This window comes from Myotis myotis, unplaced genomic scaffold (assembly GCF_014108235.1).
Source record: "Myotis myotis isolate mMyoMyo1 unplaced genomic scaffold, mMyoMyo1.p scaffold_m19_p_12, whole genome shotgun sequence".
In the NCBI taxonomy this organism is placed as follows: Eukaryota; Metazoa; Chordata; class Mammalia; order Chiroptera; family Vespertilionidae; genus Myotis; species Myotis myotis.
Window position 1 is genome coordinate 29350340 of NW_023416316.1, and position 12547 is coordinate 29362886.

The following is a 12547-nucleotide window of genomic DNA, read 5'->3' on the forward strand; positions in this document are numbered from 1 at the left end:
TACTTGATTTTATAGAGGAGGAAACTGGGATTCAGAAAGATTTATCAAATTGGTTGAAATCACAGGTAGCCCAGCCAGAATTATGTTCCTTTCTAACTGCTTCAAAAGTCTATACTTTTAGCAGTACACCATGCTATTTCTTAATTTTTAATTTTATTTTGGTAAAATATACATGACATGGCATTTACCATTTTAACCTTTTTTAAGTGTACAGTTCAGTGGCATTAAGTACATTCAAATTGTACAATCATCAGCTATCTAATTTTTAAAGCATTTAAAGACACCGGGGCATCCAAATCTATTGGTAGTGGGCCAGAAGTTCATTAATTAAGATAATGAATCTGTGTGTGTGTGTGTGGGGGGGGGCAGTGAATTTCTACTTGGTAATAATGGCTTGGTGAACAATTATTTGGATGTAGCTCAAATGCGCATTTTCTCTTTACCAGGCTGAATATCCTTGTTTTCCTTCTTGAAACACAGGTTCTAAGGCCCTTTATAGAATGCATTGTTCTTCAGCTTGTTGACTCACATTTATTTCGAAGTGTGGCATCTAGGATGGAACCCAACACTGCCAGTGCAGAGCAAAACACACCTCCCTAACTTTGGAGGCACGCCTCTACCCACAGTACCCTCAATAGCATCAGCCTCCCTGTCAGCTTTCATGTTGCTGACTTATATTGAACTTAAGTCAGTTCAACCTCCAAACCTTCTTTATACAGTGGGGCCTTGACTTATGAGTGTCCTGACTAACGAGTTTTTCGAGACACGAGCCGTCTCTCGGCCAATTTTTTGCTTTGAGTTTCGAGCTAAAATTCGGGTTACGAGCCAGCTTCAGATACCCCACCGCTAGTTGGCGCAGCGAACGTCACAGTGAACGCCAGTGATTTGACATACGAGTAATTTGAGTTACGAGCTCCGTCATGGAATGAATTAAACTCGTAAGTCAAGGCCCCACTGTATATATTATTGTGACATTAGACCTCTGACCCATGTCCTTACGAACTGGCCTTTGGACTCAAGGATAAGAATCTATTTCTATCAAGGATGAAAATATTTGCAATGCTCATGCCATGGACCTTGCTCACACATAGCTTTTTACCATTTTTTATTATTCCCAAGACTAATGGGGCAATATGTGAGTCTTCATTTTCCTCTTCAAAGAAAAAAGAAAGGGAATAAATGGGGAGGCACTGGGTTGGCAGCTTTTTAAATTGGTTAGAAGAGACTGGGTTGGGTAGAAGTTTGTAGTTTTGCAAAATAGTCCCAAAACTGAAACTGGTCTTTTGGGTACAATGTAGCTTGCAGTGGTGGCCACATACTGTTTGACTCACAATTCTTCACCTTTGCAAAGTACTCTGTGGCTTGCCAGATTGTGCAAACCAAAGTATCATAGACTTGATGTATATATAAAAAGCATATTATTGTGGATTACATTATAAAACAGGCACAATGCCGTAACCGGTTTGGCTCAGTGGATAGAGCATTGGCCTGCGGACTGAAAGGTCCCAGGTTCGATTCCGATCAAGGACATGGACCTTGGTTGCGGGCACATCCCCAGTAGGAGGTGTGCAGGAGGCAGCTGATCAATGTTTCTCTCTCATCAATGTTTCTAACTCTCTATCTCTCTCCCTTCCTCTCTGTAAAAAATCAATAAAATATATTTTAAAAAAATAAAGCAGGCACAAGTGGTCATTCTTTTAATATGCCATCCTTCAGGTCTCATCTTGCAGTTAGGAGGGTTTTCTTTATGTGCCCTTGACTTGGTGCCATTCTAAAGTTAATAGAGAATATTTTCAGAATACAGTTTCCAAGAACCCTCAGTTGTTAAATGTTCAGTTTGCTATTCACCTCTCCTGCTCTTTCTGATCTTAACCAATGGGGAACATACATAAGGAATAATAGAGAAAAGTACCACTCTTTTCATAGATAAACAAGCTCCTGACACCCAAAGTAAACTTTGGTAAAAGTTGGATTGGAGAACCTTATTCAGTGTGAAGTTGAAGTGCATGCTTCCAGCACCCAGCCCAACCAAACCTGTCATTAAATTCACATGCTCAGCCGCATGGCTAAGTGAGCAAGTGAGTAGCTGGGCCTGCAGAGCCAATGTAGTCACTTACCCAACTACTCACATGCCAGGGATACAAGCCTGCCACACCCACCCAGTCATAGGTTAAACAAGAAGAAGAGCAGGCCTGGTAGGCATGGCTCAGTGGTTGAGCATCAACCTATGAACCAGGAGGTCATGGTTTGATTTCTGGTCAGGGCACATGCCTGGGTTGCATGCTCAATCCCCAGTGTGGGGACTGCAGGAGGCAGTCGATCAATGATTCTCTCTCAGCATTGATGTTTCTACCTCCTTCTCCCTCTCCCTTCCTCTCTGAAGTCAATAAAAATATATAAAAAAAAGAATGGCAGGCCTGCCCCACCAAGGAGGGCCTGCCCACGGGTGCTTACCATAAGGAACAGAAATGCAAGCAGTAGTATTTATTTATTTAAAAATATTTTTATTGATTTCAGAGAGGAAGGGAGAGGGAAAGAGAGATAGAAACATCAATGATGAGAGAGAAGCATTGATTGGCTGCCTCCTGCAGGCCCTCAACTGGGGACCAAGCCCACAACCTGGGCATGTGCCCTTGACCGGAATTGAACCTGGGACCCTTCAGTTCGCAGTCCGATGCTCTATCACTGAGCCAAACCAGCCAGGGCCAAGTGGTAGTATTTAATACAGTGATGCCGCACGCCATTAACTGCAGCACACTGAGTGTGAGCTCTTACCCATCAGACGGCCCACTTTCTCAGTGGAAAGTGAGTCTGGGACAGGAGAGACCAGAGCATTCCATCCAGTCCTCCTAAGAGAGGGGAGAGGGAGCACAAGGCCCTTCATCTCTCCATTGGGAATATACAACAAGCACCACTATTCCTCCCCTCACCAGCATCAGTTTTTTAAAGTAATGCTCTGTCTGTCCCTTGTAGGATGTCTCATTTGTGATAGAATCCAAGGGTTGATGATTGAAACAAGCTTTAATCTCAAAAGATGGTGGAATTTTGATCAGAGAAAAATGTTATGACTGGAAAACTCCCCATGGAGAAGCTGTAAGTCAATCCTCGGTTTATGCAAAGCAGCACCTGTGCCTTCGTGCTGATGATGCACATGTAGCAATTAGCGATGCTGAAATGCCAGTCTCACACCTGGGTTGGGGAAAGCCTTCTCCCTCTCTGGGAATGAGGGTGGGGAACTCCAGCTTAAAGAGAAACAAACATGAGAGACAGGTGTGGAAAGACGCTGAAAAGTTTGTGACTACTTGGCTTGGGAAAGTGCCTTTTATTTCCAAAGCAACATTTTTAAAAATATATATATAATTTATTGACTTTTTTACAGAGAGGAAGGGAGAGGGATAGAGAGAAACATCGATTAGAGAGAAACATCAATCAACTGCCTCCTGCACACTCCCTACTGGGGATGTGCCCGCAACCAAGGTATATGTCCTTGACCGGAATCAACCCTGGGACCCTTGAGTCCACAGGCTGACGCCCTATCCCAGTGATGGCAAACCTATGACACGGGTGTCAGAGGTGACACACAAACTCATTTTTTTGGTTGATTTTTCTTTGTTAAATGGCATTTAGATATATAAAATAAATATCAAAAATTTAAGTCTTTGTTTTATTATGGTTGCAAATATCAAAAAATTTCTATATGTGACACGGCACCAGAGTTAAGTTAGGGTCTTTCAAAATGCTGACACGCCGAGCTCAAAAGGTTCTCCATCACTGCTCTATCCACTGAGCCAAACTGATTAGGGCTCCAAAGCAACATTTTTAAGAAAAACGAAACTTTTCCATGTGAGAACTTCTTTCTTTGTACTTGTATTTTATATTGAAATGAATGCAGTATAGCAATGACCATGAATGACTTGGAATTAGGCAAAGTCAGGATTAGGATCTGGCTCTCTTACCTATGGGGGACCTTGGCGAGTTACTTCACCTTTCTGAGCTTCAGTTTCCTCATTCAGAGGGGAGATAATCATAGTGATCAACAAGGTTGTTGTGCAGATTAGAGATACTGGATATAAAGTGCCTGGTCCAGAATGAATTGTGATGATGATGGCATTTCTTTTTCTAAATACTTTATTCTGCATCACAGTGGGTGAATTTGCTAGTTTTATTTGCACACCACACTAAATCTATGAGGATATTTTATATTTGTTCCTTTATGTGGTCAGAAAAACTAGGTCAGATTTTAAAGTGGGAATTACGAGATCATGATCCAGATAAATCCTTTCTGGTCTGTGTTATTGATTTCTCCAGAGAATTAGGCCATCCAACCATTTGCAGATTTATTGGAGTCAGCATTGAAGTGCCAGATGTGGTTATTATGACAGAATACTGCCCAAAGGGAAGTTTGATGGATGTTCTGCTCAATGCTGACATTCCTCTCAACTTGGGTTTTCAGTGAGAGCCAGGCATTTGAGTAGTGGGAGATACAACCAAGCCCTTTTTCCATCAACGTTCCAAAGGATCTATTGTAATGCAATGAATTCATTGCTTTTTCTTGGAGGAGGTTTTATGTTATATCTTGGGGCACAGATGGGAATGAATGAGTCATTATATCTAGACAGGGATATCTAGAGGGAACAGGATTTTGAATCGGGCCTACCCACCGTGCCCAGGGAAGACCTGGCCGGAAATGCTGGCAGAAAGTCCTTTAGCATCTAAAGAATATAAGCTACAGGCAATAGTAAGTCATAGCAAGTAGGCACTGGCTAGGTCTAATTACTTTATCTAACAAACACTGGGCTAGACCCTGAAGGTCACAAAAATAAACAAGAAATGTTCCCTACATTCAAAAATATCTTGGTCTGGTAGGAAAGACAAATAAGTAGAGTTATAGAACAGTTGATAGAAGTCCTTAGGAGAGTGTCAAGTGTATGGGAGTAGCAGTTAGTCCAGACTGGGCATGGGAGTGGGCCAAGGAAGTTTTCTCAAGGTGGAGGTGGGATAAGGAAGAGTAGAAGTTTGCCAGGAGAAGGGGAGAAGAAAGGCCATTCCAAAGAGAGGGAACAGCATGTGTAAGAGAGGATGGTCCAATCTGGGATTGTAAGTAGATTAGTATGACCTGAGTTTAAAGATTAAGGTGGATGTGGGAGGTAAGGGTGGTGAGAAATGAGACTAGAAAGACAAGTAAATAGTCTTTAAATGGGCCAAAGTAGATATGATAATTTAGTATTTGATAAAAATGGAATTTCAAATAAGTGAGGAGAGATTGTCTGAATAAAGGATTCAGGATGACTGACTATCCATTTGGCAAAAATAACATTATATCCCTAGTGCACACATTTAACCAAAATTAACTTGGGGACTGCTTTAAATTTTCAATAAAAAGTGAAACTTTAGAGGTACTAAAAGGAAACACTCATTTATGATTATATAATACCACAATGAAAACTAACAGGCAAATGAGTAATTGGGAAAAGCTTTTCTAACATGATCTCTTACTGAGTATAACTAAGAGTTCAGGTTGATATCCATAGACTAGTGGGTATTAGCAATGTAAAAAGCATAACAACCTCTAGTCTGTAACTATAGACAAATCTATGAACATCTAAATTTGTTTTTAAATATATACCAGTGAACCAGATTTACTTGGAAAAAAATTCATTTTTTTAACAGATAATTATGACCTTATAGAATTAACAAATTTGGGTGTAGCTAAGTTTATCTTAAACAATGTCTCCACTATCTCTGCATTTCAGAGAGGAAGAGAAAACTGTGTGGATTTTTAATTTGTTCTGGGTAAGGAATTTCACATCACAATGACCTGTGTATCTTTTTGTAGCTATGCCATGATTTTGTTGGAGGTTGCCATCTGAAGTGACCCAGTCTCGGTAAGACGCTATTGAACATATTTTCAAGTGAGCCATCAGGGAGTCTGCTTCTCCATTGCTCAGCAGCAAACAGTGTGCCCTATCCTGACATAGAACAATATTGTGTCTGATTTGTTCATATATGTTTAATAGAAAATAAGATATATCTATTCTCCTGCAGCTCTTTCTCCTCCTCATCTATAGTTAAACTAGAGGCCCAGTGCATGCGGGGAGGTCCCCTCGGCCCAGCCTGCACTCTCTCCAATCCAGGACATCGCTCTCACAATCCTGGACTGCTGGCTCCTAATCGTTCACCTGCCTTCCTGATCGCCCCTAACTGCCCCCCCTTCTGTCCTGGTCACCCCCAACTGTCCCTCTCTGCCAGCCTGGTCACCTCTAGCTGGCCCCCCTGCTGGCCTGGTCACTCCTTACTGCCCCCCTTCTATCCTGGTCACCCCCAACTGTCCCTCTCTGCCAGCCTGGTCACCTCTAACTGCCCCCCCTGCTGGCCTGGTTGCCCCCAACTGCCCTCCCCCACTGGCCTAATCGCCCCCAACTGCCATCCCCTGCCGGTCTGATCACCTCTTACTGCCCCTCCCCCCCACCTGCCTGGTCACTCCCAACTGTCCCCCTCTGCCAGCCTGGTCACCCCTCACGGCCCCCCCACCGGCCTGGTCGCCCCACGCAGCCTGCTTGTTCAGTCATTTGATCATCCCTCACTAACCCCCCTGCCGGCCTGGTCGTAGGCAGCCATCTTTGTGAGGGCGTGAGGGTTAATTTGCATATTACCTCTATTATATAGGATAGCATATGTATTTGGTTTGAAAAAGCACTGAACCAAAATCCCATACTGTAAAGTCTCCTGGGTACTAGGATGAGTTCCTCCATCCAAATCTAGGCCTATTGAGTTGAAGGAGAGCAGCACTAAAAATACTCTGGCTGCATCTGGAACACAGGGACCCTTTGGGATTTGTTTCCTTTGACCACATTCCAATCATAATGATGTTGAGCATGGATTTTATTCCCCAGGATGCGAGTTCTTGTCCTTTAATAAATCTTTCTCACCCTCAGGCTTTGTTTATTTATTTTAAGAAATTTCTTTCCAGATATATGAATTCCAGCAGATCACAAAAATTATACATATTTCAACAGAGACCAAAACTGTCATTAAGACATTGTCTATAGAGAAATGGGAGGCGAATGAGGGTGGGGCATGGTTCTTTGAAATTATTTTTCATTTTATTATTTTTAATGTAAAACCTTTGGCAATTGTGTTGACCAATAGTTTCACGTGCTTCTGAATGCCATTTAACAGATAAACCGAGTGACATGGGGATTTCAACCAGGAGGATCAAACATTATTGACTGACCTTGATACTTTTAAATAGATGCAAAAAGGAACAGAAGGAAAGATGATAGTACATAATGAGAAAATCTGTCTCATTTCTCCCAATTATCTGGTTACTGCCCAGCTTTAATATATGTGTAAGTAAATTAATTTCCAATAACCATGCAATTTAAGTGTAATTCCACAGAGATGGGAGAAAAAACACGAAACAAACTACCACACTTTATGGGGATTGACTCATACTAGTCATAATTTGTCATCAATATCTGAAAGTACATTCTCTCAGAGTGCAGATGAGCAAGGTCATTTCTACACTGAGCAGTAAACCACATATGGAACTTGTCTATGGCAGGGGCTAGGCTGACATCACTCTGTCCTCTACAGGAGTGAGTGTGTGGGGAGAGGGTGTGGGCTGCAGGGGGCAGTGGGCAATAAAGGGCCTGAGCAGCAGTTAGAGTCAGTCAGCCGTGCTGAGGGGGGTTTAGGAGGGGTCCTTTGCTGGAGATTCTTAAATGCCAGGTTGAGAAAGTCACATGTGATCAGAAAGGAGCGCTATCAGCTCTTTACTAGTGGGAATGACATTAAAGAAAAAAGATGCCCTTTACCTTCCCACCTGGCTTAGATTACATGGTCTGTCATTGATATAGATTCCTAACTCTCTTCTGTTGTCTTATCACAAACTGACAAGAAGAGAGAGGTGGCAGAATAGAATTTTCTTTCCTTTGTGGTTAATTAAGGCACTTAGTAAGGCCTCCAGAGTGAATCTCATAAGGGAATGTCTAATTTACAGTGTAATTCTAAATTCTTGTTAACAGATAAATTGATACACTTGTAATTTGTCCTTTTCACCTGCCAAGGGGTTGAATCAACCACCTCAGCTTATCCCTTTGGGGTCATCCAGAACTAGAGCTATTAGCTGTAAGTCACCTTATAGATTATTTATTTGTGCCATTATTTTCAGGTGAGGCATTTGAGACCCAGAGAGACTGAGAGACATCTTTAAGGCTCGAGCTCACTACTCCCTTATTCCCATTTAGTTCTCTGGTGGAAGGACACAGATTCAGCCCTGGAATCCCGTTTCTTCCACTTCCATTATAATTTTAGGCAACCTCAATATCCATGAGGATAATGTGTCCAATACCATCCTGTCAATTCTTTGACCCCCATCTTCTCCCATCATCTTGTCCTTCACCTGCCTCAGCTACCCATTTCTATATCTCAATCTGAGATATCATCATTGCCCATAATTGGATCTCCTCCAAATTCTCCATTTCAATATCTCACTCTTTGACTTCCACCTCCCATTTTCTATCGAATGCCCTTTAATTTCCCAACGCCACCAATGTATCAGGCTGGGAGGTCCAATCCATTGACCTGATTGCACCTCACTTCCTCTCTTATGCCCTTTACCTTCCCACCTGGCTTAGATTACATGGTCTGTCATTGATATAGATTCCTAACTCTCTTCTGTTGTCTTATCACAAACTGACAAATTATATATGTTTGGTGGATTGCTATGTCCCATCTCTGGACTATAAATTCCTTGAGGGCAGGGCCTTTGGTTTGCTCTGCTATATCCTGAGTGCCTAGATCATAGTTGAGACATGGTAGGTGCTCAGTAAATACTAATTGAATGAATGAATGAATGAATAAATAAATAAATCAGTAAAAGCAAGGATAGCTTTCAGAGGGGTTAAAACTATATTTTGCTCTGAGATTTTTGCACATGCTTTTTTTGATTGTTTCTCTTTTTTAAAAAAAACATCTTTATTGATTTCAGAGAAAAAGGGAGAGGAAGATAGACATAGAAAACATCAATGATCTTTCATCATTGATTGGCTGCCTCCTGCACACTCCCTACTGGGGATGGAGCCACAGCCTGGGCATGTGCCCTGACTGGGAATTGAACCATAACCTCCTGGTCGATACTGAACCACTGAGCCACCATGGCCAGCTGATTATTTCTAATGCTGTTTTTTTTTTTTCTTCATTTCTTTTCTCCCCTCCCACAGAAAGAAGAGCCTTGTTCTGTGGAGTGTCCTCTTGATGACAGAGAAGCCTGAGAATCGCTGTCCTTGCCCTTCAGAGTGTGCAGAGGTTAAGAAAGTGAGGAAGGAAAGGGAACTTCTTGAGTTCTAACTCGAGCCATCACATCAACTAAGCATGAACTCATGTTATGTATTGGAAAGAGATGTATCAACAAGAGTAATCTCTTCCCTCAAGTAACAACTTCTTGGCATTTTTCTGATAGAGATAATCCAGTAGGCAATTAGAATATGTGTTAGGAACTTGGAACAGGGGCTCAGATGGAGACAGAAATTTGGGGACCACCACTATCTATGGCTATAATGGAGCTGTAGATGGAGATGAAGCCTCTTAGGGAGGAGATGTGGAGAGAAAAGAAAAGAGAGGGCAGAATCCTGAGATAGAAGCCCAGCATTACTGTAGAGCTCTGGTGCCATAGACACACGATGACAAAGTGACACATATGAGGATGAAAACAAATCTACAGATGCAGCTGTGGTGCCATAATACCCATTGCTTTGGGATTTAGATAAGCTTATGGGCTTTATGATAATGTGTGTAATTGATAGGGATTAAGTTAATAGAACATAAAATGAGAATTGTGACTGTAAAAGGGTTACGTACTGTTCATGGGACAGCTAAGGTTAAAAAAGGCATAGAAACCCAAAAATAGATGATTCCAAATTGCTCAGTTCTGTAATTCTGTTCAGAATATCCACAAATCAGTGTGTGCTTGTTATTCTTGATCACTACAGTTGATTGGGAGGTGAAGAAAAAACAACCCACCCCAAAGACCCATGTTTGGACAAGTAATGAAGCTTTTATACAAGATCCCAGCAAAATTATTCCGGACATGATGATTTCTTTGTTAAGCTTGGGTGACTTCCCAGTTCTCACTAAGTGCATCCATTTAGGTATGGATTTACCAGAGCATTCAGGGCAAGTCTCAGTGGTGCACCCCTTCAGAACTGGTTTGGTTACTGATCACAAGGAGATGATAATGATAAGCCAAGGGCCCCCTATGGAAATGCCACTGCTTTCTAGGTGCTTTCAAAGAGTCAGAGACTATTACACAGGGAGCAAATTGTTCCCGTGAAATAATTTCTCTTTGTGATTGATGCTTAGATTGGAGAAGTGCAGCAAACACCTGAAAGTACTTGTGGCAGAAAGGACCCATGACTTAATGCATGAACAACAGAAAACCGGCTGCCTGCTCTATAGTAAGTAATGTCTTATTGAAATACATGTCAATATAAAGCCTGATTTGGTTAGTTCATGAATTTCTACTTAATTTGTTTCTCTGGAATACTCTTTTCTGAGAACAATTACTGAAGCCATGGAAATAACAATTTTACATTCTTGTTTTAAAATCCTGTGTTCTCCTTGCATGGATTTTAAAGGGTCAGTTTTCATTTGCACTAGGCTTTCGGTAACTCTGAGTCCTTTTAACAGAAATCAGAGTCTGTAAAAGGTCGAAGGTAGAAGACAAATCTTCACCTGTAATACCAAGGAAAGGGTTTAATGTCAGCACTGGATCTTGGGCATCTGTACCTGAGTCTTGCATGGAAGGGCCCAGCCTAAGGGAATGGAGGTGGAAGAACAATTTTCCTAGGAAGCTGAAGGGATGGTGCTCAGGCAAGTAGAAGATTTCAGCCCTAGCAATGGAGTGGAGCAGTATGATTTAGATATGGTTCAGAACTTGGGCTCTGGAGTGAGCCAGAGCTGGATTAATGTCCCAGCTCTGCCTTTTTCTAGTTTCATGATTTTTGAGCAAGTCACTTTATTAGCCTTAGTTTCTTTATCCCATGAAATAGAAATTTAAAACTGTACCTACTTCATAGGAATATCACATTAAGTGAGTTAATTAAGTTAATGCAGAGGTAATGCTCTTAGCAAGTTTCTGGTACAATGTGAAAGGTTCCGAGTGGGCCAGGTTCGCGCACCTATGACATGAGGCCATAATGTATCAGAAGAACTTTTATCCCAGGCACCTGGGTGCAGGTGGATGGAATCTGAAAAAGGAATCCGTGGTGACTGAAGGGGGAGGCAGACTTTTATTAACCTCTGCCTGCTGCAAGCAGTTCTGCTGCTGTACGGGTCCGGTCTGTCCTTGGTTCCTCCCAGCAGCTGATGTCTAGTGGTTATCTAGGCTATGCCGAGCTCAAAGGTGCAAACTTTCTGCAAGATATCTGCTAAGCACAATAAGTTTCCTTTGTCCCGTTTTATTCTCTTTGCCCTTTCACAATGAAGAGCTCAATGTATATGATTATGATGATGATGATGATGATGATGATAATGATAGACAAGGATCTTTGTTTGAGGGACCTGCCGGAGAGGTTTAGGTGCTGAGACAAGTGTCACCAGTATCCCAACAGGTTGGTCCCATTATCCAAGGACCAAAGTTTTCTGTCCTCTGGGTTGCCCTGTATATGCCAGGCATGGAGGTTCCCCATGTGGTTATTGTAGAAAGCCCAGTTTCCTCTAGCACAGTGCCGGGGTCCAACCCCAGCGGGTCCAGGGGTCCCCAAAGGTGTGGACGGAGTCGGCGAAGAAGGAATGACGCGGAGACAGTGTTCAGTTGATCAGCAGCCTAGCCAGGATCTCCAGCCGGCTCTCCAGCCAAGTTCTGGTCTGGATCTCCAGCGAAGTTCTGCTTAGGATCTCCAGCTAGGTTCTGTGTCCATGTTCTCTTGCTAGGTTCTCCAGCCAGGTTCTGTCCAGGTTCTCCAGCCAGGTTCAGTCACCAGGTTCTAGTCAGGTTCTCTTGCCCATTTCTGTAGTCAGGTTCAGTCCAGGATCTTTTGCCATGTTCTCTCGCTAGGTTCTGTCTCTAGGTTCTGAGGCCAGTTTCTGTCCAGGAACTTTTGCCATGTTCTCTCCAGCGAAGTTCTTCTGTCTCTAGAGAACGTTCTGTGTAGGTTCTGTGCCTAGGTTCTCTTTCTCTTGGTTCCGTATTCTAAGTTCTGTGTTCTAAGTTCTGTGTTCTAAGTTCTGTGTGTTGCTGTCTTGTTACATCTGTATTTATACCAGTTGATTCAATCCTATCAATCTCTATTACAAAGGTTAGGGCGTTTCTTATCTCCATTCCAGGGAGTAAAGATTATGTAGCTTAAGCATGATTGTTCATAGTTAAAGTGATTAATTACCCGCCTGGCACTTAGTTAAGAGGTTTTATTCCCTCCCTAACTTCAGGGGAAAATCCCTACCTGGGGAAACAACCTTTCTCAGAGACCTTGGTTAAAACACATAGTGCCAAGAAGGTGAGCAAACATATTAAGAACAGTATGCCACATATGCCAGGTCCCTTGAA

The 12547-nt window shown here is 42.3% G+C and overlaps 1 long non-coding RNA gene across 2 annotated transcripts; it reads left to right on the plus strand.

Annotated features, from left to right (window-relative positions):
* Nucleotides 1-5797: 5797 nt before the first annotated feature.
* LOC118666878 lies at nucleotides 5798-10454 on the plus strand. Of its 2 annotated transcripts, none has more exons than XR_004971091.1 (4): nucleotides 5798-5885; nucleotides 9225-9318; nucleotides 9993-10151; nucleotides 10363-10454. It is a non-coding gene; the product is annotated as an uncharacterized LOC118666878 (long non-coding RNA). The 2 variants fall into 2 exon arrangements; XR_004971092.1 differs by lacking the exon at nucleotides 5798-5885 and adding an exon at nucleotides 7215-7349.
* The last annotated feature ends 2093 nt before the right edge of the window (nucleotides 10455-12547 follow it).